Genomic DNA, 26635 nt, shown 5'->3' with positions numbered 1-26635 from the left:
GAGGAGAGATCCGATGCCATAGAGAGTGGAAGGAGGATTTTATAGAGGTCTTCCTAGGGTTTTTACTAGCCCTAAGAGTCCTCCTCCTGATCGGACATGGGGAAAAAGAAGAAGACTCCAATGAGAGTCTTCTTCCAGTTTTTTTTTTTCTTTTTTTTTTCGCATATGGGCTTGATTAAGGGCCCAATTGGGCCAAGTGTTACAGTCTGTCTCTCTTGAATCCTGGCAAACAATATATATGAGTTAATTGTGAAATATATTCTTAGATATCCCAGTAGCACTTTCGGGTTATGTCCCTTTGTTTCGATGATGATAAACCTAAGTCGGATGGATAAATGGATGCTGACATGCATCGCTAATGATATTGATTCAAAGACCTCTACATCAGGATACTTTACCTCTTTTGCCGGGGAGGAGAAGTGCAATGGCAGCAAAAATTACAAAACCGTGGCATTTCGTCTACCACTAAAACCAAATGTGTTGTAGTGAACAGAGCCCGTAAAGAAAACCATTTATTTTCATTATGCATTGACTGTTCATGGTTATTTTTTTGGAAAACATTTTTTCATGGTGGTTATTTTTCCCAACAGGCCAAAAGGTTGAGACATTTTATAGACAATTGGGATTTTTACCAGGACCCCCGAAATAGATATAATTGTCGGCATGGCTTAAATTATAACAGATGGGTCTTGTATTGAAAGTTTCAATTCCTTGAGGAGCTTGAAGATTGTTGGACTGGTCAACTATTTGGATGTTTCTGACGTAGCTCGCTTTGCCAGAACCTTCCCCAGGGAAATGGCCACTGCCCATCTCTGTGGTGGTGTGCTGACCACTGAAATTATAGTTCAAAACCTCTCCTCCCCATTCTACTAGGGAGCCACCATTTGTCAAATAAGGGAATAAGGATGCAGGCCAGTAGCCCAATGGAGATAGATTCTCATACTGCACCCACCAATTCCCAGTTTTTGAATCCTGCTCAAAAAATAAAACCCATATGAATATTTATTATTACTTATACATGAAAAATGAAAAAGTAATCTGCAGTTTGCTGGAAAGTATGGAAAGAATGAAATGATCACAGATTTCGTTTTAAGGCTAATGCTCGGACTAGTCTGCATGCTGACACTACATCACTGAGATGAGACTAAGGATTCTGTAAATTCGGAAAAACAGAGACAGCCAATGGAAGAATTCATACGGAGGATTAAAATAGGAATCTCAGCACATGGCACGTCAAATGGGCAAGGAGCTGAAGGGAACAAAATATGTTTTCACACAGCCACAGGAAGAGAAAAAGGAGATAAGCCAAAGCCAACGTAAGCCCTTTGCTGCATGCATGCAATTCATAAGATGGCATCTAAACACTGCTGGGACCCCACCCTCAAGTGGCCATAGAAAGGACACTGCAAATCCACCCCTTATCTCGCAATAAATTACAGGGTGGAAAAGAAAAGTAAAAGACTAATTAAATATGACTCTTATATTGTTTTGCTACACCAAGAGCTTACGAGTTAGGATGAGAAACAAAAATCACATGCATTTTTTATTTTACCTTCCAAACATGTAGAGTGATTTCATATTGGGGTCCATCTAAGTAGAAATGGGCTCGATGGCGGCACCCAATGCTACCTCGTTGCTGACTTGAACGAACCCAGGGCAAATTAGGTTGTAGCAGCCTGTTGATTTGTCACGCCCCCGACCCGAGATTTTGAATCGAGGGTCATGGCAACCGCCGCATACTCATAGAAAACTCTTCCCATAAGCATGCAAGGCATCTTATCATACTATCCTAAAACAACAGCGGAATAATTAGTCAACAATTTAAATCTAAAATATAACGACATAAATTTTTTCTTTAATATCTCAATAAATTCAACAATGATTCAAAGGCTTTGCATCAAATTCAATAAGCCTTTCAACCTAAAATAAAAGTATAAAGATTCTGCTTCTGATCACTCTTCCATTCATATCTTGTATCATCTTAATTCTTCAATATCTGTAAAAACAGTAAAATAGGAGGTAATGAGCTAAACAGCCTATTAAGCAATGATCACTTCTCAACAGATTTCATCAGGCATTTAAGTAAATAATTATTTATAGAAAAATAAGCATATAGAGTTCATCAATTCGAAATCAATTTCAATTATGCAACATAATTCATGCCAAATTCATTTTTTTTTCAAAAATTCAAGTTTCTTTCCAAATTTCAATTTCTTTTGTTCTTCAATTTCTTTTCGTCAACCATGAGCTATGACCACATTTTTCCTATGGCAGGGTCATAATACCGCATATCTGCTTGCGGTAGGCTGTGAATCATCTGGCAGCCATGTCCTTTGGAACCGCTGGTCTCACTGGCGGTTTGTCGCTGGTCTCTCTGGCGACATGTCGCTGGTCTCGCTGGCAACATAAACCCTCAGGACAATCAATTGCCAATGTATATGCCCCCATTGGCGGGGTCCTTTACATAGTCAGGTTGTCAATTCATAATGTTCTTATATCATAATTCTTCATAAATCATATTTCATATTCTAATTTCGATAATAAAATATATAATCATGTAATATCGAAATCAATCAATATAACGCATCACGAAATCAATATGTTCAATCATGCTTCATCATAACATTTCAAATAAGATATTTTCATAGCAAAATACCATTCATCCAATTCATGCATCGTTTCACAAATCATGTCAGAAAAATACATTATAATTTGCCGATAAATCTAAAAAAAGTGAAACATTACTTACCTCGAACGCACTCCAATAAATCCACATAATTCTATAAATTTTCTTCCAAAAATTTTGTTCGTAGATCATATCGCAATATCCCATGATCAAACATCCACAATCCTATACAGAATCAATTTCAATAATTAGAAAGAATACGAATACCATATTTCAACGGTTTAGATTGGGTCCGATCATCTAATTTCATCTAATCAAAATCTAATTAGGACCTAAACGATCCAAAGTTTGACTATCAGATCAAATCGGATTCGAAGTGATAGGACCGAGGTTTCTTTATCGATTTCATAAAATCAAGTAGAGAGAGAAAATCAGAGGAGAGAGAATTTATGAGGTACAATTCAAATTGATCAGGTGACACAATCCAACATTACGATTGGTCAAATATCTCAATTTGTGAAACCAACATGATCAAATCAAATCATGGCTAGATCGAAATCATAGATGATCAAATCTAAAGATTCATGGTCTGATTAAGGTGGGTGCCAGTATGCTGTCTGACAATCATGGATCAGGGTTCTTCATTAGAATCAGATCAGACTTATTAAAAGAAATTTCTTCATTCACTAATCTTTTTTAGAGAGAGAATCAATCAAGAGAGAATATTTTAGGGAGAGAAAATTCTAGAGAGAGAAAATTCTAGAGAGAGAAAACTCATCTTGAATTCTTCAGACAATATGATTCAATAAATTTTGATCGATCAGATCAAATCATGCTAATATTATCATGTGGATAATTCAATAAGATCATGAGAAATAAAATCTAAAAATATCTGATCTGATCAAAGTGGATATCGGTGTACCGTCCGACGATCACAGATCAAAAATACATCACGAGGACCATTTAAATTCTTCATCATTCTTTTCAAAATTTTAGAAATCTTAAGAGAGATAAATAATCTAGAGAGAGGATTTTAGAGAGAGAAAGTAGAGAGAGAAAGTCTAATTCTAGAGAGAGGAAATACTAGTTCAGACTGAAGAGAGAGAGGGAAGAGAGAGAAACTCTCTTTCTCATATTTTATTATTTATCTCATTATTTATTAATTAATTTTATTTTTCTCTTTCTTCTTTTCTTTCTTTCTCTCTTTTTTTTTCTTTTTCTTCATGGAAGAGAGAGGAGAGAAAATCCTATTTATTATTATTATATTATTATTATTTTATTTTTCTTCTTTCTTTTTTTTTTTCCTTTTCCTTTTTCTTCTTTTTCTTTTCTTTTTCTTTTCTTTTCCTTCTTCTTCTTTTCTTTTTCTTTTTCTTTTCCTTCTTCTTCTTCTTCTTTTTTCTTTTCTTCTTCCCGTGGACTTGTTTTGGGCTGAAACAGGGGACCTTGAGGTCCCCTCGTTGGGTGGCCGGCCGGCGGCGTAGCCGGCATGGGGCGGCCGTCGGCAAGAGGAGAGACGATCCGCGGCAAGAGGAGGCCAAACCGGTGGTCGACGGTGACCACCGACGACGAAAAAATGGCAAAAAAGAAGATTCTTCTGCAACAAAATCCGGCGACTTCGGTCGCTGGCGAGCGTGCACATCGGCACGAGAAGGAAGGGGGAGGAGAGAGGAAGGGGAGGAAGCTTACCTCCGACGCCGGCGAGGCTTTTCTGGTGAGAATTTGGATGGCACAAGGACGGGTCTCCGTGAGGAAATTTTCGGTGATTGCCGCCGTTTTGCCCCGGAATTCTTTGGTAGGAAGAAGGGAGAAGGGTCTCCCCTTTAAATAGAACCAAAGGAGAGGAGTTTGACTCCTCTCTGGTGAGGTTTCTGACTCCGATTAGGAGCCGGTCGGGAGAAGAAGACTCCCTGCGGGAGTCTTCATCATTTTTTTTTTTGGTTTGTTTGGGCTGGCTGGGCTATCACATTCTTCCCCTCTAAAAGAAATTTCATCCTCGAAATTTTTCTTGCTTGAGTCTTCATAGTTTCTTACTTGAATCTCATCAACAAATATTCTAATTTTTGATATAAATTCATTCTTAAATCATTTCATAAGAAAAAATTGGTACATCAAATATCTATCTGAAACGGAACCATTCATTTTCTTATTTATCAAGATCCACGTCTCAAAGATTTTTAATTGTTTCAAGATTTCAAAATTATGATCTCATTTTCTGTAAAAATTAATGTTCAATATCTCATGACTCAAATTAAAATCAAATCTATCTCTTGTAGGTAGAAGAAAATCAATGTCTCTATTTTTGCATAAGAACTTTATTCATCATCATTCATTTATTTATTTCAAAATATTAACCACTCTTAATTTCAACCTATCATAAGATAGGAAAAACATACTTCTTATGAATCATATGATGACATCCTAATCAATCAAAATTCAAAAATATTTTTTTCTTATTCGTACTTTCAAAGGTTAAAGATTTATCATTTCAATCTCATTCTTGAACTTTTGATATTTTATTTCTCGATGCAACTTCATCATTAAGTCATTTCATAAAGATCAATATCATCATTGTTGATTGAATCAATATCACTATTTCTAGTCATCGAAATTTCTTACTCAAACCCTCAAACTCTTAAATATTCTAAGTATATCAATTTTCTTTATCTAAACATTAACATCTCTTAATTAATCGATTCATTATCAAATTATGAATAACTCCAATCCATCTTTTGTAGAACAATCGTCAATATCATTAGATAACCTCAATCTTTTTCATTCAGTCGGAGAAATAATAATAATCAAAAGAGTTCAAACTTCAAATTTTATTATACTCTGGAGATAAATATTTGAGTATAATAATCTAAGATCGAAATCATCATTCGATAAACAATCTCAAATTCTTTCTAATAAATAAAGAATTATAAAATTTAATTCTAGAATAGAAAAAAATTTATCTCTAAATATTCTAAATCTAAAATCAAAAATCAAAGGTCCACTCATCCTAGAATTAGGATGCTAATTATTTTTGTAGCATAGTAGGTGGAAGCTCTATTTTTAAAAATCACATTAGGGATATCCAAAAATAATTCAAAATTTTAAAATATTATTCTTTCTAATATCAATAAATTTCTTGTATCAAACCATATCATCTATCATAATTTTTTAACTCAAAGGGTCAACATTCCTGACTTACTCAAAGTAGTTCAGATTATCATGCTTCCGCTGCGCACTCTGATCTAACAATCAAAATTTCTTAGGTTCACCAAAAAAAATTTGATCAAATTATTTTTTTATCTAAAAATTTCAAATTTCAATTGAAATCAAAGATTAACTTTCGATTCTCATTCATACCTTTACTGGTGTACAATAATCTTGATTAATCCTTGAGTCCAATATCATATTTAAACCATCATATAGATTTACTATAATCAATATGAATCAAATCTCAATTCTCATATCAATTCAATTCGATAATTTTCAAACCAAAAATCTTTATAAGTCAAATCAACGAGAAAATTCTTCGATGCTCCATCAAATTTGGACATAATCTGAATATATATGAATTTCAAATTATTATTATTATTATTATTATTTTCTAAAATTTCTAACATCAGAATCTTCAATATCTATCAAATATCCTTTCATAACAATCATACAAGCTTCAAAAAATCAAATCTCCATTTAATAGTAGTTTCAATTAGGGACCTCGTTAACAAAAGCAAAGAAACTCCATATCAATTCCTAAATCTAAAATTTTTAAATTATAAATTCATATGGATCTCTTAATCTGAGATAAATATAAATCAGATCTTTTATCTTAATCTAAAGATATTAATTTTTCATTAACAACCTCAACAATAATATCAAAAAATCTCTTGATCAACTTAGATACGAAATCTTTAAATTGAAATTTCATACACATCATGTACTCTCCAAGAGACATAATAAGATCTATTATCTAGATCTAAGGATGATAATTAAGGATTCCAGTACGATGAATATTCTACAACCTCATAATCGATTTCATCAATAAGAAATAGGTTTCTTTGCAATATCCTCAAATATGCATTCATTCTATTATGCCACTTTATATATAATCCACATACCAAATTCAATTTCGATAAATATTCCAATCAAGCATCATAAAAGATTTTTCTTAGTCCATCCTGAAACAATATTTTGTTGTCAAATCTTTATCTTGCCAATAATAGTCAACTTCTCAACTAGAAGTAATATCATAGTATTATTCTCACATTGAATTTGAACTTACGATTCACTTGAATAACCAATGATCAAATTAATAACCATAATGCATAATAAAATTTTATGTCAATCCTTTTGTGATTACTTTCGATCAAGATCTAACTAATCATATCATGATCTATAGATTATTCATCATATTTCAAACTCCATATGTCATAATCTCTTACGATCCTTTTATATATAATCTCAATATTTAATCAAAAATTTTAAATATTTCTCCCACTACAATCATCAAAGATCTACACTATAATGTCCCTGGTGTCTATCCACTTACACTCATTCTATATCTAATTCTATGTTTCATAATTCATCCACTTATGCTCTGATACCACTTTAATTGTCACGCCCCCGACCTGAGATTTTGAATCGAGGGTCATGGCAACCGCCGCATACTCATAGAAAGCTCTTTCCATAAGCATGCAAGGCATCTTATCATACTATCCTAAAACAACAGCAGAATAATTAGTCAACAATTTAAATCTAAAATATAACGACCTAAATTTTTTCTTTAATATCTCAATAAATTCAACAACGATTCAAAGGCTTTGCATCAAATTCAATAAGCCTTTCAACCTAAAATAAAAGTATGAAGATTCTGCTTCTGATCACTCTTCCATTCATATCTTGTATCATCTTAATTCTTCAACATCTGTAAAAACAGTAAAATAGGAGATAATGAGCTAGACAGCCCAGTAAGCAATGATCACTTTTCAACAGATTTCATCAGGCATTTAAGTAAATAATTATTTATAGAAAAATAAGCATATAGAGTTCATCAATTCGAAATCAATTTCAATTATGCAACATAATTCATGCCAAATTCATTTTTTTTTCAAAAATTCAAGTTTCTTTCCAAATTTTAATTTCTTTTGTTCTTCAATTTCTTTTCGTCAACCATGAGCTATGACCATATTTTCCCTGTGGCAGGGTCATAATACCGCGTATCTGCTTGCGGTAGGCTGCGAATCATCTGGCAGCCATGTCCTTTGGAACCGCTGGTCTCGCTGGCGATTTGTTGCTGGTCTCTCTGGCGACATGTCACTGGTCTCGCTGGCAACATAAACCCTCAGGACAATCAATTGCCAACGTATATGCCCCCATTGGCAGGGTCCTTTACATAGTCAGGTTGTCAATTCATAATGTTCTTATATCATAATTCTTCATAAATCATATTTCATATTCTAATTTCGATAATAAAAATATAATCATGTAATATCGAAATCAATCAATATAATGCATCACGAAATCAATATGTTCAATCATGCTTCATCATAACATTTCAAATAAGATATTTTCATAGCAAAATACCATTCATCCAATTCATGCATCGTTTCACAAATCATGTCAGAAAAATACATTATAATTTATCGATAAATCTAAAAAAAATGAAACATTACTTACCTCGAACGCACTCCAATAAATCCACATAATTCTATAAATTTTCTTCCAAAAATTCTATTCGTAGATCATATTGCAATATCCCATGATCAAACATCCACAATCCTATACAGAATCAATTTCAATAATTAGAAAGAATACGAATACCATATTTCAATGGTTTAGATTGGATCCGATCATCTAATTTCATCTAATCAAAATCTAATTAGGACCTAAACGATCCAAAGTTTGACTATCAGATCAAATCGGATTCGAAGTGATAGGACCGAGGTTTCTTTATCGATTTCATAAAATCAAGTAGAGAGAGAAAATCAGAGGAGAGAGAATTTATGAGGTACAATTCAAATTGATCAGGTGACACAATCCAACATTACGATTGGTCCAATATCTCAATTGGTGAAACCAACATGATCAAATCAAATCATGGCTAGATCGGAATCATAGATGATCAAATCTAAAGATTCATGGTCTGATTAAGGTGGGTGCCAGTACGCTGTCTGACAATCATGGATCAGGATTCTTCATTAGAATCAGATCAGATTTATTAAAAAAAATTTCTTCATTCACTAACCTTTTTTAGAGAGAGAATCAATCAAGAGAGAATATCTTAGAGAGAGAAAATTCTAGAGAGAGAAAACTCATCTTGAATTCTTCAGACAATATGATTCAATAAATTTTGATCGATCAGATCAAATCATGCTAAGATTATCATGTGGATAATTCAATAAGATCATGAGAAATAAAATCTAAAAATATCTGATTTGATCAAAGTGGATATCGGTGTACCGTCCGACGATCACAGATCAAAAATCCATCACAAGGATCATTTAAATTCTTCATCATTCTTCTCAAAATTTTAGAAATCTTAAGAGAGAGAAATAATCTAGAGAGAGGATTCTAGAGAGAGAAAGTCCAATTCTAGAGAGAGAAAATACTAGTTCAGGCTGAAGAGAGAGAGGGAAGGGAGAGAAACTCTCTTTCTCATATTTTATTATTTATCTCATTATTTATTAATTAATTTTATTTTTCTCTTTCTTCTTTTCTTTCTTTCTCTCTTTTTTTTTTCTTTTTCTTCATGGAAGAGAGAGGAGAGAAAATCCTATTTATTATTATTATATTATTATTATTTTATTTTTCTTCTTTCTTTTTTTTTTTTCTTTTCCTTTTTCTTTTCTTTTTCTTCTTTTTCTTTTCTTTTTCTTTTCTTTTCCTTCTTCTTCTTTTCTTTTTCTTTTTCTTTTCCTTCTTCTTCTTCTTCTTTTTTCTTTTCTTCTTCCCGTGGACTTGTTTTGGGCTGAAACAGGAGACCTTGAGGTCCCCTCGTTGGGTGGCCGGCCGGCGGCGTAGCCGGCGTGGGGCGGCCGTCGGCAAGAGGAGAGACGATCCGCGGCAAGAGGAGGCCAAACCGGTGGTCGACGGTGACCACCGACGATGGAAAAATGGCAAAAAAGAAGATTCTTCCGCAACAAAATCCGGCGACTTCGATCGCCGGCGAGCGTGCACATCGGCACGGGAAGGAAGGGGGAGGAGAGAGGAAGGAGAGGAAGCTTACCTCCGATGCCGGTGAGGCTTTTCCGGCGAGAAATTGGATGGCACAAGGACGGGTCTTCGTGAGAAAATTTCCGGTGATTGCCGCCGTTTTGCCCCGGGATTCTTTGGTAGGAAGAAGGGAGAAGGGTCTCCCCTTTAAATAGAACCAAAGGAGTGGAGTTTGACTCCTCTCCGGTGAGGTTTCCGACTCCGATTAGGAGCCGGTCGGGAGAAGAAGACTCCCTGCGGGAGTCTTCATCATTTTTTTTTTTTTTTTGGTTTGTTTGGGCTGGCTGGGCTATCACATGATTGATACCCATCTTGCTGAAATTTTCATAGTAAAATATTAGACACCACCCAATTTTTATAATTTTTGCCGTGTCATCTATGGAAACGAAGAATATGTGTGGCACCTCATCTATTTCGTATAATTGACCATAAAAAATAGAAAAACTCAAAATAATGAACAATCCAATTCCCTTTTATTTATTTGATAAGACAAATCTATTTAAACAAACTCATGGAAGACAATGTAAAAGAACATGAGGAAAGAAGAAGCAAACTCGTGGAAGACAATGTAAAAGAACATGAGGAAAGAGGAAGCTAATAGAAACAACATATAGAGGACGAGAGACAAAGGAATATTAACTTACAGTCCAGTAAGTAAATAGTCTTGTTTTTTTATCGTCATGCAGATTTGGATAGACCTGTTTTTTTTTTCCCACAACAAAGAGTAACCAGCAGAAGTTAGTTAACGCATGAAGAGAGGACTTTCAGAGTTTCCTGTCACTAAAACTATTTCTATTTATTTGAAATTGAAACAATAACATACATGCCAGCCTGTTTCGACGGAGTCTAATAGTTTATCAGGACCACCCATAACCCAAAGCTGAGACAGACTGAACTCATTTTGTTCCACTTTTGGGTTCCACACATTCATGATTGCCTTTGCCCCATAGTAGAAACCTCCTTGTGCATAAACAAGAGCATGCTACTCAAGAAGACCCACCAACAAACACCAATGAGAAAGACAAAGGAGCATAGGAAAGAAATGGAAAAGTAAGAGACACTTTGTTCCAGAGCTAACCCTTTCCATATATTTTCAAAACTATATACCTCATGTCCTTGGACAATCTCTTGCATATACGAAGAAATGGGATTTGGGATGGTCCTGTGGCTCTTCTTCCCATATCTTTCGACAGAGCTGGCTCTCAGCACATCATCTTTCTTGGTCCTCTTAATAGGGATGGTGTTCTCGGGTCACCATCCATTTTGACGCCAAAGCTGATGTATGGAGCTTGTTTCCATATTTGATGCTACCTCATTCTCATCGTATAGGCCTGATGGGGGGATACTTGGCCTCATCTGAAGATTTTGAGCAAAATGAAGACAAAGTAAAGAGACCACCAGGTGCAAACACTACGTGATCGAGGAAGAATTGGAAAAAGGAGGCAATGAGGAGGAAAAAGAGCACACCTGGACAGTATGGTTTTTGAGTAAAGGATGATCAAAGGCTGGCCGATGATAGATATGGACACAGTCTATGATATCCCCATCCGGGCTCTTTTTTTTTTTTTTTTTTTTTAAAGTAAACATTAGAACAAATGAAACAACAAAGCAAGAAGCATTAGAGTGAAAAATGCCAAAAATAACCACAAAGTCTAGAATGCACTGAACGAAAAGAATAAAACTTAAACACATAAACTATATCTGTATACAATATAGAATGTTGTCTGCATGACTTTCTTCTCTCCTTTAAATAAATAAATACTTTGAAAATTAATTTTTATTGAAAAACAATTCAGAAAATCTTGTCAGAACTCTCTCGAAATGAACAAAAAATATCTTTTTAAACCTAGAAAACCAAAAAAAAATAAAGAAAAGAATAAATAAGAGAATAGTAGAATAGCAAACCTTGATGGTCTTGATGGCAGGCTTATTCAATCGCTTTAGAAGCTGCCGCACCTCCAATTGTGATGTTGTGGCTTGCACCATGGACTCAATGCAGCATAAGAAAATCATCACCAGCAATAGCGCTGGTGAGCCATGGCTCATACTAACATGTGCTTTCATTGGCCCTTTCCTTTAACCTTTTTTTAAAAAAAATAAAATAAATATACCATCCAATATATAAATCAAAATTTCTTGTCAAAGTATATCATATATTAATTAAGTATATCTTATGTTACAATTTTCCCAAAAGGATATGGATTCTTGAGCATATCTGATCATCATGCATCAACTATTCCCCCAATTAATTAAAATATATGAATTCTCTTAGCAACACAATCAAGTTTAGTCCAACATAACCTATAAGCTGTGGTGTGTTTTTGGCATATGTTACGCAGCCATTCGTTATTTATGTCAGCAACAACATGCATATTTAACCGATGATAGATTCAGTCAGATGAGTACGTGGCCTATTAGGATTTTTTTTTGTTTTTCCCTTCATTGGTAGGCAAAATAGGGGAAGAAAGGTGGACCGCAGCTGTGGTCATGGTGAGCAATGCCGGAGGGTCAGTGACAGGCAGCGGTGCCCAGCGACTGATGGCACCCGGCATCGGCGACCGGCTGGCAAAAACAACGATAAAAATGGCCAAAAATAGGGAATCACTCCACTCTTTGGTCATCAGGTGACCATGGGGAACTCGGCCGAGGGATCCACAAAGAATAAAAGCCGCGGTGATCGTCGGAAAAGTGGGAAAAGCGATAGGAAAAACAGGGGAGGTGGCTTTCAACTTGATTTCCAGCAAAATCGACGCCGAAAATAATGGTAAGGAGAGCAATGAGAATAAGGCCAAGCTTTACCTTGGCTACCCGAGCGTGGTATCCCAGAGTTCCGGCGGGGAGGCGTTGAACTCCTACAAGAAAACGAGAGGGAAATAAGGATTGTTTTTGGCGGTGGAGAGTCATGGAGGGGTGGGGAGTGATAGAATTGAAGAATCTCAAATATAAAAATAATAAACTCTCTTTTCTTATGGTGGAAAGATGACAAGAAGAATACTTTCTTCACACACCACAATGGATAAATCACCTTCCTATTTATAGATGCCTAGATGCCATTTTATATTCTATAGCATTTAATTCATGCATGGAATACTAAGAAGCATTTACAAAATTCTATGTATTTAACTCTTCATCTATCAAGAAGCCTATTCCTTTTTACAAGGAGGCCTTTCAGATTTCCAAGAGACCCTTTAGTTTTCCAAGAGGTCTTTTAGTTTTCCAAAGTCATTTAATGATAAGTTTAAAATAATCCAATAATTCTCCCCTTAAACTTGTTCATCTTGGTGCTATGACTCCAAACATCTTCCTCAGCCTTTGATAGTCTTCACTTTTGAGTGATTTTGTGAATATATCAGCAACTTGTTCCTTTGATTTGCAATACACAACCTCCACAATTCCTTTTTTGACTTGATCACGAAGAAAATGGAATCTAGTGTCGATATGTTTGCTTCTTCCATGTTGGACTGGATTCTTGGCTAGCTCAATAGCAGATTTGTTATCAACATTGATCTTTATAGGCTCTTTTTGTGGATGACCCAATTCTTCTAGCAAATTGCGCAACCATATAGCCTCACATACACATGATGCCGCTGCAACATACTCCGCCTCACATGTAGATAGTGCCACAATAGATTGCTTCTTTTAGCTCCAAGAGAAAGCATTAGCACCAAAATAAAAAACATAACCGGAAGTGCTCTTCCGTTCATCAAGATCTCCACCCCAATCACTATCAGAAAAATCAATTAAACTTGCATCATTGGAATGAGCATAAAACATACCATGATCAAGAGTTCCTTTAAGATATCTAAGAATCCTCTTTGCCGCCATCCAATGTGACTCCTTTGGATGCTCCATATATCTACTAATCAAACCAACTCTATAAACAATATCGGGCCGACTTATAGTGAGATAGCGAAGACTTCCAACAAGACTTTTGAAGAGAGTCGAGTTCACCTCCTTACCTTCTCCTTCTTTATTAAGTTTTTCTCCATAAGCCACCGGGGTGTTTACTTTCTTACAACTCTCCATTTTGAATTTTTTTAGAATGTTTCTTGCATATCTCCCTTGAGAAATGAAGATGCCATCTTCTCTGTGCTTTACCTCGATGCCAAGAAAATAGGACATCAAGTCTCCACCCGTCATTTCGAACTCCTTGCCCATAGCTGCTTTGAATTCATAAATCATTTCTTTGCTACTACCTGTCACAAGAAGGTCATCTACATATAAACATATTATCAAAATATCATCTCCTTTTTTCTTCACATAGGTGGCATATTCATAGGGGCACTTGACAAAGCCGTATCCTTGGAGATAATGATCGATCCGTGTATTCCATGCTCGGGGTGCTTGCTTCAACCCATACAAAGCTTTTTGTAACTTATACACTTTATCTTCCATGCCTTTAAGGATATAACCCTCCGGTTGCTCAATATAAATTTCTTCTTCAAGGTAGCCATTGAGAAATGCTGACTTCACATCCATATGGTACATCTTCCACTTGTGATGAGATGCAAGTGAGAAGATAAGCTTCACGGTGTCAAGTCGAGCAACTGGTGCAAAGACTTCATCATAGTCGAATCCCTTCTTTTGCTTGTAGCCTTTGGCAACAAGATGAGCTTTGTATCTTTCTACTTCTCCATTAGCAGTGTACTTCACTTTGTACACCTACTTAACGTCTATCGCCTTTTGTCCTTTTGGAAGTGTAGTTAACTCCCATGTATTATTTTTCTCTAAGGCATGGATCTCCTCCTTGTAACCCTCAAAGCCTCCTTTTGATTTTGATTGTACCCTCTCTCTTGATCTGGTGTAGGCTCGGTGTAGCCATCATTAACGATCTCCCATAGATCTTGTGAGCCAAACAATGACTTCATCTGGATACACCAATTCCCAAAGTTCTCCTTAGTAAGCTTTGGATTTGCATTTGCACACCATCACTAGCCATTTCTCTTAGGATCAGTCTTCTCAACAAGACAAGACTTTGATACCAAATGATAGAATTGAAGAATCTCAAATATAAAAATAATAAACACTCTTTTCTTATGGTGGAAAGATGACAAGAAGAATACTTTCTTTACACACCACAATGGATAAATCACCTTCCTATTTATAGATGCCTAGATGCCTTTTTATATTCCATAGCATTTAATTCATGCATGGAATACTAAGAAGCATTTACAGAATTCTATGTATTTAACTCTTCATCTATCAAGAAGCCTATTCCTTTTTACAAGGAGGCCTTTCAGATTTTCAAGAGATCCTTTAGTTTTCCAAGAGGTCTTTTAGTTTTTCAAAGTCATTTAATGATAAGTTTAAAATAATACAACAGGGAGGTCTTCTTATAGAAGAGTCCAGCTCTAAGATTTTGCAAAAGTCCGGCGGCCCTAGGACTCCGATCCTTGCCAGAGTCTTCGGAGGGAAAGAAGAACGCCTTCCGTTTCTGGTCACGCGCGGGCTTAGTGGTTGGGAACACTAGCATTATGCATGCATTGCGAACGTGAAATATATGATCCATCAACTTACGTGATGAGAAAGTTTCTTGAAATTTTTTTCCTACACTGCTTACAGTTTCTAGATTAGAGTTAGCGTTTGACATCCTCCACCAACTGTAACAACAATGCTGAAGATGATTTTTTTTTTTAAATAGCCGAAGCTTCATAAATTTCTTCTGATATTACTTGAAGAAAATTGCTTTTTAAGTCCACTTATCTTTCCTGAATGAGGTTCTCTCTGATGAAGTCTCAATAGCTCGATATCACGTGACTCTTACATATCCCAAAGTGGAAAGAAGGGCACAGAGGAGTAACTGGATGCAATATCTTGATTCTGATGAAATAAGAAGGATTTACAGATGGAAAGTAAAATTTAAAAGATTTTTCAAATTTTCCACTGATAAAATCATCGAGATTTTTCAAACCTTTTACATTTACTGCATATTTATCATGATTACCCGGTCAATTTAGACATCTCTGTCATGAATTGGTTTACGGATCTGATAAAAATTTTAAAAAAAAATTCGAACTTTTCAGATTTGCCAGCACACTTTCCACATTTATTTGATCAGTTTGGACGGCTTTGTCACGGATAAATTTAAGAATTTGATAGAATCTCTAAGATCGATTTACGAGAAACATGAACCCGTAAAATTATTCCATGGTAGGGTGGCTCCACTCGCTTGCCAAAAAGTTGCCCCGTCGGTAAATAGTTTGGATGATCGTGCCAATAAAAGTCACCAATTTAAATGCACATAACATGATTATATGGGTATGATATATTTATTTTGATTACACTGTAAATTGAAATTCATTAATAAAGTCAACATATTATAATTTTATGAAAAAAAATATGGTTTGGATTAGCCTCGTCATATGGAATAGCCTGTCAGGAGCTTATGCATGGGACAGTCTGCTAGGAGCTTATGCTTGGGACAGCCTCCATGGGCTTATATGTGGATCAGTCAGTCAGGAGCTCACACCTGGAATAGTCCGTCAGGAGTTTATACTTGAGACAGCCCCCCACAGGCTTTAATACGTGGGACAGCCGGCCAGGAGCTCATATCTGGAACAACCTTGAAAGGCTTATGAGTGAAAATTTGATCGAGGGGAGACTCAGGCATGGTTGAGGTTAGTCCAAAGCCAAAAAGGATAAAAGATTATCAAACTGAAGTTGTGGAAAGATGAATCAGATGTTAAGATTTTTGTAAATTAATGTAGAATAAAGACCTCACATGATGGTATATGATGATCTATTATTTATTAAATGCATGTTTATGCCAGTATTTGAGTTATTATATATATATATATATACGAGTCTTCATAAAATTGTTTTGGTGTTAATATATTTTTCACTTTATCCATTAGTCTGACGTACATGTACAGTGATTCTTATCAAGCTGAAGAAGCTCATACTCCCTTGTTGTTTTTTTTCAGACCCACAAGATGCTTAATTCGAATGGGTTGGGCGAGAGAAGACAAGTACTGAAGCTTTTAGTAATTTAGCTAGTTTAAATTTTCTAATACCAATGAACATTTGAATGATTGTATTTGAACAAAGTTTACTATTTGATTTGGAGATGTGACTCGGTTGATATGTTTGATATTTATCTGATTATTTAAAATATTTAAGTTTATATTTATTTTAGACCTTATATGATCTCTAGGGCACTACTCTGGGGATTGTGTGGCCGTATTATGTGACCAACCCAGGTGTTGGGTTTGGGGCGTGACAAGGAGGAAATGGGGAACATGATGTCATTGATGGCAGTGAAATTCGCATTATTATTGAAGCTGGTAATGTACAAGGTGGTGAGGGGGAGGACTATAAAACAAATATTTATTTTCATTGTCATTGATTGTTCACTGGTATCTTTTCACAAATATTCTTTCTCCCAACAAGCCAAACCTTCGATGGACAAGTGGGATTTCTACCATGATCCCCATACTAGTAGAAGTAATTTTCAGCATAGTGCACATGATAGCAGGTGGATTTTATACTAAAAGTGGCAGGTCCTAGAGGAGGAGCTCGAAGATTATTGAACTGATCAACTATTTGAATGTTTTTAAAGTATCTTGCCTTGCTACAAATTTGCAGCATTATTGTTTGTGATTGCGGTTTTTTCCCAACAATCAGTACGCTTTGTGGTTTACTTCTTGTTTTGTCATAACAAAACTGCATTTAACAGCAAGTTATCAATTTTTGAATATGTTCATAAATGTCAACCATGGAATGGGCTGTGACTTATGATGTTTTTTTTTTTATTTTGACTTTCTTTAGTATCATCCTGATGCTAGCAAGGATCTGCAAGCTGGTGAGATATATATTTAAGAGCATCCACTATGCATATGTTCAAGATATTTACAGGATGTTGAAACTAGGTCAAATCAATTGATTCGGAATAATGATGGTGGAAATAATTTGGGTTGTCCTCTTGGAAAGGGAGTCAATATATATATTGATGAAGTTACATAAGAGCAAGCTCACCATTATGTGCTACAAAATATTGATGCCATAACTCTCATTCGGATGTAAGTTTCATGATCAACTTGTAAGATATACTAACAAATTTATACTTATTCAAGACATTGTTTATAGTATTTATAGAAAGTACATTGAGTATTTAAGAATACAAATACCTTGTTCATCAGATGATCAAATTGAAAAGGTCCATGTATCAACTTTTCACACATAGTTGAGGGAACATGTAAGTAATCATATTTAATTTTTTCTAACAACTCAAATTAAAAAAATTTATTTATCATTTAATTTTTATATAATTTAAAAGTTTATGTATTAAATTTAATATAGGCAAGAACATCTGAAATTTAGTACTCAGATGAAACTCAGCATTTTGCTAGAGGTCCAAACCAATTTGTACGACGTTATGGTGGATATATTATCAATAACTTCTGATATTTTGCAAACTTGATAAGGATAACAAGAGAACAGCTCAAAACCATAGTACTATTATCAAGGCACATACAAGTGTTGGAGATATAACTTATTACGGAAGATTGACAGATATGATCAAGATTCGATATACCAATGATATGCAATTTGTACTATTTAAGTGTGATTGGATTGATGATATCAAGGGAAAGAAGATAGATGAGTTTAAGATGACACTTGTCAATTTTAGTCATCTTTTATATAATGACAATGATGTTTTAAATAAACTATTTATTCTAACAAGTCAAGCAAAACAAGTATGCTATATTTCAGATCCTATAAAATCAAGATGAAGTGTTGTTCTCAAGATGACGGTTAGAGATTTGTTTGACATATACTCAAAGGATGGTTCAAATAATGTTAAAACAGTACCTCAAGCAGAGCTTTTTAGCGAGCAACATTTAGATGAGATAATATATATTCGTGATGATGATGTTCATTGGGTGAGGAAAGATGTAGATGGAACAACTGTAGATAATATGAGATCCATCGATGATGATATTGAGATAGATGAAGACGAATGACCGTTGTTAATTATGAAAATTTGATGTAAGTTATTATTATTTATTTGTTAGTCAACTTCTGTATCTCTCTTCTATTTTTATGTCTACTTTTTATATTTACTTTTTATGTTTACTTTTTATATTTACTTTTTGTTAGTTAATATTGTTCATTTGTTAGTTAAGATGAAGATGATGCTTATTTTTTATGTTTTACATATAGGATGCCTCCAAAGAGGACACGTGGTGTATCCATATTGGATAAATTACAGACTTATTCATCATATCAGTCCCATCATAATGAGTCACAGTAACAATCGCTTTCAGCATATAATACTTAGCCATCTAGACAGCAATCAGAGATCACATTATCTCAGCCACAGTCATCAAACATTGCAGGTAAAATCACATATTCTATTTATGTAAAGTTAAAATCATTGTACTATCTTTCTTATTATTGTATTTGGATACTAATTAGGTTATTTGAGTCAGTCAACTTTTAGATGAAGAGGTCGAGGTACGGCTCACGATATTGAGTTTTGGGGTACGGGTCAGAAGTTTTCTTTGATATTTGATGCTCATATGCAACCTTGTAAGTCTAATGCAAGTAAGTTCAAGAGTCAATTAGAAGTAATAGTGAAAAAAGAGATATATATCCCATTGACATATGCATCTTAGATAGAAATGCCTCAACATATTCTAGATCACATTTGAAAAGAGGTGCAGGTGAAATATATTTATAAGTTTTATTTTATAATTATGTATTTAATTTTAGATTATATTTGAAAAGAGATACGAAATCGAAGGAATTCCAAATTACTGGTTGCCCATGTTTTTAATGTAGCAGCATAATTTTTTTCAATGGTTATGTTTTTAATGTAGTAGCATTCAAGAAAATTACATTAAATATGTATTGTTAAACATAAGAAGAAATCTGTATATGAAATAACTCTTATCTTTTATGTTCATACATTTTATATGATTACTAACTTTGTTAAATTTTAATTTTATAGGATAACACAGATACCTTTAGTGAATATAGAGAAAACTGTTTAAAGTTGGTTGGTGAGATATGGAGAAATTGAAAATCTTATATCAAGCATCATTACTATGATGAGCACCAGAGGGAAGAAAATCTTATCTCTAGACTTTCTTTGCATGTGAAAGCTGATTAGTTGGAGGTACTTATTCGTTATTGGGGACAAGAAGATGTCCAGATACTTGTTTTTTTATGATTAGTTTCTTTTCATATAATGAAAATATATTATATTTTTAATGACATTAGTAACTTTTATAGGCACAGTGTGCATGAAACAAAAATAACCAGAAGATGTTGGGAGGCTTGCATAAGATAGAGAGAACTTCATCTTCTGTTATTAGAGTAAATGTATATTTAGAATATTATAAGTTTATATTAAATATAACTCTAGTGTAAATTTTTATATATATCTGGATTATTTATGTTAATAGATAGAAGCAGAGGGATTAGAAACAGATTGACTAAGCGTGTTTATTATAACACATACTTTAAAGTAGGGTGTCATTGATGCGGATGTATAAGAGTGTATTATAAGTGTATAATTTAAATTCTCTTTATATATAGTATGTATTAATATTAATATTATATTTTTTTATTATAGAAGGAGATGAAATGATAACTTGACGAGGTACCTGAGGATGAGCGCACACCAGAACTAAAAGATCATATCTTTGTAGAGGTGATGGGAGAAGATGGATATGGACGAATGCATGCTTAGAGTTCGAGCATGACAAGACAATATTTGCATGAGCAATCTTTTCAAGCACCATCAGAGGAGACCATTAAGAGGATTGGGGATGAGTTTCGGACTGAGTTTGATGACAAAATTTTCTATTTGGAGGTACAGCTCCATCAGATGTATGCTCAGATGGCAAGTGGATGTTTTGCCCATAGCTCAGTAGGTACTCCTCGTTCGGTGCCATCCAGTAGTGGGCAGGTATGATTTATTTATTTAGTTAGATTTATATTGTACATTAATTAGTTATTATTTATAATTAATTTTATATCTTTTAATTTTTTATAATATATAGGTTCCAGATGTATCTAGTGCTCACCAAACACATGCATCAAAAAATGAGAGATTCATCCACATGCCTGATGAGATTCATCCACATTCATCATAATTAAATTGCACAAGGCCGAGAATCACTAATCCAGTTGCTATTTTCTGTTAATTCCTCTTGAATCCTGACAAACAACATGTACTAGTCAGTGGTGAAATTTATTCTCAAGTATCTCAGAGGCACTTCCAGGGTTTGTTTGTGTTTTTGTGATGATAAACCTAAGTCAGATGGGTAAATGGATGTTGACATGCGTGGCTAATGATATTGATTCTAAGAAGCCCACTTTAGGATACTTGACCTCTTTTTTGCTAGGGGAGAACTACCATGGTAATCAAATTACAAAAGTGTTTTGCTTCATCTGCTACTAAGGCTAAATGTATTACAGTGAAGAAAGCCTGTAAAGAAACATTATCGATGAAAAGCTTCCTACAGGAATAGAGCCTAAAGATAAAAAAGATAAAAAGAAAGTGCCATATGCATCCATGGTCTGAAAAAAGAGTAGAATCTACCCATGCGATTGGTGTTCTCCGTCAGTTCCTCTTTAATCCTAGTCTAGAATATTGGATAGCTATGAAATTGATTCTTATATATCTCAGATGTACATCCAAGGTATATTTGTGTTTTGGTGATGGTAAACCTATGTTAGATAGGTTTCATGGATGCTGATATGCACTAGTGATATTGATTCTAAGAAATCCACATTAATGTACTCGATTTCTTTTGTAGAGGGAGGTGTCATTGAAGTCAAAATTATAAAAGCACATTGCTTTATCTATTATTGATACTAAATGTATTGCAGTGATTGAAGCTTGTGAAGAAATATTGTGCATGAAAAATTTCCTGCAAGAATTAAGCTAAAAGTAAGAGAAATAGACTGCTTTTTATGATAGTTAAGGCATGACTATTTAAGCAAGAATCCAACTTTTTATTCTAGAAGTATAGTAATATTGAATTCAAGATGCTTTGGAGATGAAATTGTTATATGATCATAAGAAAATTCATACCGATAAGAATGAGTCAGATACGATGACAAAATCATTACTTAGGGAAAAGCATGAGTTGTGTGGACAGATAGTGGGCTTGGTGAAACCCTCTACATACGTATACATGAGTTTGGAAGGCAAGTTAATTTTGTTGGATGGGTCCTGAATCATATAATGGGATGGACGCACACTTAGAGAAAAAGGGAGAAGTGAGGGTAACATAGCACCCTCACCATCATTAAAGAAGGGTTTTAACCCCTTTCTGTTATGCACCACAAAGACAAGAAGAAAGAAAAAGGGAGGAGGAGCCTCCTTGAGAAGGCCCTTGACTAATCCAATTAGGGATAAGAAAATAACTCTTTCAATTTGCTCAAATCAAATCTCTCAATAAGATTTAAGAAATTAGCGAATTTTGCAAAAACAAGGTCAAGGTTTCCTTTCCTTTTATTGATTTATAATATACAAAGATATACAAATGGTATTTGTACCTCTTACACAATTTAGGTACAGTTCCTTTTCTAGTTCAAGTAGAACTCAATTTTTTTAAAATAGATATGGCTAGTAGAAATATATATAAAAAAAGTAAAATTCTATAGAAAATATATCTTGGTCGATGAAATTTAATTTAGTCTGATCACATATTTCCAAAAGTTGCCCTTTTTTTAAAAAAAAATGATATCTTAATTAGGTAGTGTACAACGAAGTCATGCTCTAAAATCTTTGGCACATAATTTGACTTTCCAATGTGGCATTTCTTGCTTCTAAACCTATACAGTCTTATCTCTGGAGATAAAAGTGGTCCATATTGAATTTGATGATCCTCCAACTTTATCAGAAGACTAAATGGTAATTTTAGCTTTGATTTAACTCAAATTTTAGGTGGTGAATCTTGGTTGTTTGTTCTTCAACTACAATTGTTTGGATCACTAATTTCTCCTCTCGCTTACTTGGATATAGCACACTCATTTGGCGAGGTATTGTTGTTGTTTTCTTGAAATTCCACCCAGAGGTGATGACATTGATATGTGGTGATCTCTGACTTCTGTAGAAATACATTGTGTAATCTCATTATATTCACAATAGTGGAAATTTTGCTGAATAGGTCCAGCGTTTTTCATCCTCCATATTGAAATGCTCCCGCATTAAAATTCTTTATATATCACTTACTTGTGGGCTATTAAATTCACTTTCATATTGATTATTTGTTGTGTGGCTTGGATGTTACTGCTTGATTATTTGACAATCTATTTGAGTTTTTTTTTTTGGTAGAAATCTACTTGAGTATACCAGAAAGAAAAACTATTTATTTTCATTGTGCATTGATGGTTCACAGTTAATTTTTCTCAAATATTTTCTCATAGATTTTTTTTTTTCCCAACAAGCCAAAAAGTTGAGGGCTTCTATGGACAATTTGGATTTCCACTAGGACCCCCATAGTAGAAGAAACCATTGCTGTAATTCTGCACATTATAGTAGTTGGGTCTCGTAATGATGGTGGCAATCCCTTGAGGAGCTTGAAGATGGTTCGAGTTATCAACTATTTGAATGTTCTTGAAGTAGCTCGCCTTGCCAAAACCTTCTCCTGGGAAATGGCCACTGCCCATCTCCGTGTAGGTGTGCTGACCATCTAAATTGAAGTTCACAATCTCCCCTCCCCATTCTACTCGGGAGCCACCATATGTCAAATAAGGGAATAAGGACGAAGGCCAATAGCCAAGTGGAGACAGATTCCCATACTGGATCCACCAATTCCCAGTTTTCGGATCCTACTCAAAAAAAAAAAGAAAAAAAAAAAGAAAACTTTTATTATTTATAGATGAAAAGTGATATAGTAATTAAATATGACTATTGTAGTTTTGCCACACCGAAGTTTTACCTTCCAGACACATAAAGTGATTTCATATTGGCTTCCACCGTAGCTAGAAATAGGGTTGATGGTGGCACCCAATGCAAAATCCTTGTTGACTTGAATGAACCCAGAGCATTTTAGGTTGTAGCAGCCTGTTGATCGATAACCATCTTGCTGAAATTTTCATAGCAAAATATTAGAAGCCACCCAATTTTCATAATATTTTCCATGTACGTCATCTATCTAAATGAACAATGTCCGTGCCCCATCATCCATCTCTTTCATACAATTGACTAGAAAAGAACAGAAAAACTCAAGATGATGAACAATCCAATGATCCCTTTTATTTGACAAGATAAATGTACTTAAAAAAAAACTCATGGAAGACATGGAAGGAGACGTTGAGGAAAAAAGAAGCTAATAGAAACAACACGTGGGGGACCAGAGAAAAATGAAGCGATATTAACTTACAGTCCAGTAAATAAATAGTCTTGTTTTATTATCTCCATACAGACCTGGATAAACCTGATTTTTTTCCACAACAAAGAGTAACCAGTAGAAGTTATTTAATGCATGAAGAGAGGACTTTCAGAATTTTATGTAATTAAAATTACTTCCTATTTATTCGAAACTGAAACAATAACATACATGCCAGCCAGCTTCGATAGCATCTAAAAGTTCATCAGGACCTCCAATAACCCAAAGTTGAGACAGACTGAAGTCATTTTGCTGTTGCAACTTCGGGTTCCACATTCATGGTTGCCTTTGCTCCATAGTAGAAACCTCCTTGTACATAACCAACCGCATGCTACTCAAGAAGACCCACCAACAAACACAAATGAGAAAGGCGAAGGAGCATGGGAAAGAAGTGGAAAAGAAAGAGATGCTTTGTTTCTAAGCTACTCCTTTTCATATATTTTCAAAACTATATACCTCATGTCCATCGGCAGACGCTGGCGAATATGAAGGAGTGGGATTTGGGATTGTCCCTGGACTCTTCTTCCCATGTCTTTCGACGGAGTTGGCTCTCAGCACATCTTCTTTCTTTGTCCTCCTAATAGGGATGGTGTCCTCGGGGCACCTCCCATTTTGATGCCAAAGCTGAGGTATGGAGCTACTTTCTATCTTTGATGCTACCTCATTTTTATCATATAGGCCTGATGGGAGGATACTTGGCCTCATCTGAAGATTTTGCACAAAGTGAAGACAAAGTACAAAAAGAGACCGCCAGGTGTAAACATAGGGGAAGGATTCGAGAAGAAAGAGGAAGTGAGCGGGAAAGAGAGCGCACCTGGACAGTGTGGTTTTTCAGTAAAGGATGATCAAAGGCTGGCTGATCAGAGATACGGACACAGTCTATGATATCTCCGTCCGGGCTCTTTCCAAAAGAAAAACAAATATTACAACAAATGAAATCACAAATTAAGAAGCATTACAGTAACCAAAAATAAGCACGATAAAGGAGGAAGAATATTGTAGAAACTACATGATTGTACTGAATGAACGAAAAGAGTAACATTTTTATTTTTAAAAAGTGCCAGAATAAAATGCTAATAAATTAAAAAAAGAGCACAGGTTAAGAATTTTAAATGCCCAAATAAGTACAATGGAATAATTAACTCTATAAATTAGATAGCAATACTGAGAGTAAATAATAGATAACAACAAGCATCGTACAAAAATGTTTTCTTGCTACCGTTCTTCCAAAAATATTATATATAAAATATTTTGTTTATCATTTCTTGTTCATAGAATGACCCAGATTTTTCTTAGCTACCATTTCTTGATTTTTGCAAGCATTGTACAAAATAATTCCTTTTAAAAGATTAATATTAAATCAAATAATCTAAGAAATTGAAAACCAAATTAAGGTTCTTTTTTAAATAAATAAAAAAATAACTTTGTAAAATAGATTTCTATTTAAAAATAATTCAGAAAATTTATTGAAAACTCTCTCAAAATTAACAATTTTTTTTTTTACCCCAAAAACCCAAGCAAAATCCAAAACAAAGATAAATGAAATTGTTATTGGATAGCAAACCTTTATGCTCTTGACGGCATGCTTATTCAATCGCTTTAGGAGCTGTTGAACCTTTAATTGTTGCATCGTGTCCTGTGCCATAGCTTTGATGCACCATAAGGAGATCATCACAAATAATAATGCCACCACACCATAGCTCATGCTAACATATACCTTCATGGTGCCCTTCTTTCAACCCCTTTTTAATAAAATGAATGTATCATCCAATATATAAAACAAAATTTTTTCTCTCTCATTGCCATTTATATGTCAAAGTATATCTTACATTAATGAAGAGTATTTTATATGTTACCATTTGTTGGAAAAGATATGAATATTTAGGAATATCTAATCATCAAATTAATATTACATTAATATTTTCCTTTTCTTCCACCAAAAATTTAAAGTTTAGATGTCTTTCTCTTCACAACACAATCAAAATTGAAGAGATAATCATATGAATTTTTGTCCAACACTACTTGCCAATGATTTCAAATAATCTATTAGCTACGGTGTGTTCTTGATATATGTTATGCAGCAATTAAAATTCTTCTTTAAATAAATAAATATTTATAAAATAATTTTTAATTAAAAATTCAAAAAAATCTATCAAAAACTCTTCAGAATGAGCAAAACATATATTGTGGCCCTAGAAAGCCAAAAAGAACCAAAACAAGAATAAATGAGAAAGAATAGTAAGATAGAAGACCCTCATATGCAGCATGCTTATTCAATCACTTTAGAAGCTCTGGACCTCAAATTGCTGTGTCATTGCCTACACCATGGTCTCGATGCACCATAAGAAAATCATAACCAGTAATAGCACCACCAATATGTGGCTTATGCTGACATATGCCTTCATGGTCCCTTCTTTCAACCCCTTTTCAAAGAAAATAAAACAAATATCCATCT

The 26635-nt window shown here is 34.4% G+C and overlaps 2 pseudogenes; both read right to left on the bottom strand.

The window, feature by feature from the left end:
- Positions 1-609: 609 nt before the first annotated feature.
- Positions 610-11932, bottom strand: LOC140858382 (protein neprosin-like; annotated as a pseudogene).
- Positions 11933-23254: 11322 nt separating this feature from the next.
- LOC140850875 (protein neprosin-like) lies at positions 23255-25903 on the bottom strand (annotated as a pseudogene).
- Between the last annotated feature and the right edge of the window lie 732 nt (positions 25904-26635).

Source organism: Elaeis guineensis, chromosome 6 (assembly GCF_000442705.2).
Source record: "Elaeis guineensis isolate ETL-2024a chromosome 6, EG11, whole genome shotgun sequence".
Classification (NCBI taxonomy): Eukaryota; Viridiplantae; Streptophyta; class Magnoliopsida; order Arecales; family Arecaceae; genus Elaeis; species Elaeis guineensis.
Note: the sequence above shows the minus strand (reverse complement) of the source record. Positions and strands in the feature narration are given on the sequence as shown.